Here is a 3,096-nt window from a genome sequence, read left to right as displayed (position 1 = left end):
AGGATTACTGTTGACGAAGGGGAGGATGAAGAATTTCCTCCAAATGATAATTTTAGAGGCACAGATGATGATAATGCATTTTCTCCAAGAAAAGATTTCAAAGGTGCTCATGATGATGATGAATTGCCTTCAAGTGATGATTTCAAAAGCTTAAATGAGGATGGTGAATGATTTCCTCCAAGCAATGATTTGAAAGGCACAAACGTTGATGAGGAATTTCCTCCAAGCAAGGATTTTAAAAGCACATATTATGATGGTGAAGGATTTCCTTTGAGCGAGGATTTCAATAGAAGAAATGAGGATGGTGAAGAATTTCCCCTGTGTGAGGATTACAAAAGCATTGATGATGATGATGGATTTTCTCCGAGTGAGGGTTACAAAAGAACATATGATGATGGTGAAGGAATTCCTATGAGCGAGGATTTTAACGGAATAAATGAGGATAGTGAAGAATTTCCTCCTAGCTAGGATTTCAAAAGCACTGATGATGATGATGGATTTCCTCTGAGTGAGGATTTCAAAAGAACATATGAGGATGCTGAAGGATTTCCTCCAAACAAGGATTTCAAAGGCATAAATGATAATGCTCATTAGGGGAATTTTGAGGCCTAAAATGGCCCTCCTAAGGAAATTATAAAATAATAGTGGAAATAATAAAAAAAGATTAAATTACATCATCAAATTTTAGAGGGAAAAAAGGAAAAACTATTTTTTCAACTTATCTCCCTATGGGTTTACTTAAATTTCAAGTAGGAACACTCATTAGATGCATAATTTGATTCCTCATCCAAGGAGTACCCATGTTGCATACTTTTAATGGACCCTGCTACATGAAAAATGAGAAATACATGAAAAACGTGATTACAATCACGTTTTTCATGTATTTATCATTTTTCGTGTAGCAGGGTCCATCGAAAGTATGCAACATGGGTACTCCTTGGATGAGAAATTATTTTTTTCATCCAACGAGTACTCCTGCTCGAAATTTGAGTAAAATCTTAGGGAAATAAGTTGAAAATACAAGTTGAAAAAATAGTTTTATTATCTTATTATTTTTTTACCCAAAAAATGGTGAATCATCCCCCATGGTTGACATCATCATCTTGAATCCTTTTGGTTCTTATAAAGTTTATTTTGGTTATACATTTTTCTTAGGAGGCCCATTTTAGACCTCAAAAGTTTTCTAATGGAATTTCCTTCAAGTGAGGATTTCAAAAGCACATACAATGACGGTGAATGATTTCCTCCAAGAAAGTATTTCAATGGAAGAAATGAGGATGGTGAAGAATCCCCCCCAATCGAGGATTTCAAAAGCAATGATGATGACGATGATGGACTCCAAGTGAGGATTACAAAAGCATAGATGATGATGGTGAAGGATTTCCTTCGAACAAGGATTTCAAAAGCACATATGAGGATGGTGAAGGATTTCCACCAGGTGAGAATTTTAAAGGCACTAATGATGAGGATGGTATCCGCATGAAAAATTTCCTCCAAGCGAGGATTTCAAAATAACAGATGATGATAGTGAAGAATTGAACCCTGCAAATGAGGGTGGTAATTACTATTTTCCAAGCAAGGATGGTGACGAATTTCCTGACTATATTCAAAATGATCTTAGTGAGGATAATATTCCTCCTAATGATGATGAAAATTCTTATAGAGAGGATGATGAAATGATGGAGACATTGCAAGCAAATATTGTATCTAGGAGTAGGACTAGACCTTTTTATATCAATCCAAGATATTCTAGTTATACAAGGTATAGGAAAAAATATCTCACAAGAAGAAGTTCTATCATTGATTTGATTTCAAGTGAATGTTGTCAAAGTGATTTCTTGAAACATTTTGATTTCAAGTTTGCATGGGAGAAGAGGAAGAGATATTTGCCATTGAATAAAAACATGCAAAATTCATATTTAGTGGGGTGCATGCAATCTACATTGGTAGGTTATGATTATCATATTGGGAATTTATTGCTCTGTAGAAAGGCTTTCAAAATGTTTCATTCAATTGGTAATTTTCATCTATCAAGAATTCAAAGAAGATTGGAAAAAGATCCCACATTTTATTCAAAAGTTCATCATAGATGAGAGATTGGGCCATTAGCAAATACTGCAATGTCATGGATGCAAGACTTCTTTTCAAAGCATGGAGAGTGTATGCCAAATAAAGACACAATACATATTCCAAATAATTTCTCAAGATGATAAATCTACAACTTATACAAATAATATGTAGAAGGTGCTAAAGGAGATGGTAATTTTATTACATATGCACATTTTACGAGGATATGGAGGAAAGAATTCAACAATGTAGGTATTCAAAGAAGTCAAGGATGGGGTTTTGTAGTGCATGTGCTTCTCTTAAATCAAGAAGGGATAAATATCAAGGGGTAGAAAGAGGTATGCATTCATAACACTATTTTTTAAAATTGAATAGTTATCAACTTTGAAAATGCATTTATTAATAGGTTTCTTTTATGTTGTGTGCAAATTCCATTGTCACAGAACTTCAAGAGCATCATAATCAGCGAACAAGTGAAAGGAAAAAGTTTTATAAGCATAAAAAAAGTGTTATGATAATATAAATATTTGGGTTTGATAATTGATGGTATGGACCAAACGAAAACACTTCTACCACATTTTGTTTGCACACCAAAAAATTTACAAGGGGAAATTTTTATTCAATTTCACTTGGTCGGTTGTATGTTCTTTAATGCGAAAATATGTCCAAGGGTTTACTTCACAACTCCAAATATTCATAATGATGCAAATATGACCATAACCATAATTCATGATGTGCTTTTTCATTGGTTTGATAATCTTCTTGAAGTTTTGTATCTACAATTAGACAATACTAGTTGTGAAAAGAAAAATCAAATTGTTTTTTGATATCTAAGCGTGCTTGTTGAATTGGAAAATTTTTCGAAAGGTAAAGGTTGGTTTCCTTCTTGTTGGGCACACTCATGACCATATTTATCAGATGTTTAGTCATTTTTCAGTAACATTGAGGAGGAATGATGTTGGGAGTCTGCCATCATTAATTGAATGTATTAAGAAATCATACATTTTAGAGCCTATTTTTCACATGTTG

The sequence above is a fragment of the Pinus tabuliformis genome, chromosome J (assembly GCF_031772625.1).
Source record: "Pinus tabuliformis cultivar Carrire ecotype Pingquan chromosome J, CPIR1, whole genome shotgun sequence".
NCBI classification, from domain to species: domain Eukaryota; kingdom Viridiplantae; phylum Streptophyta; class Pinopsida; order Pinales; family Pinaceae; genus Pinus; species Pinus tabuliformis.
This window is presented reverse-complemented; position numbering follows the sequence as displayed.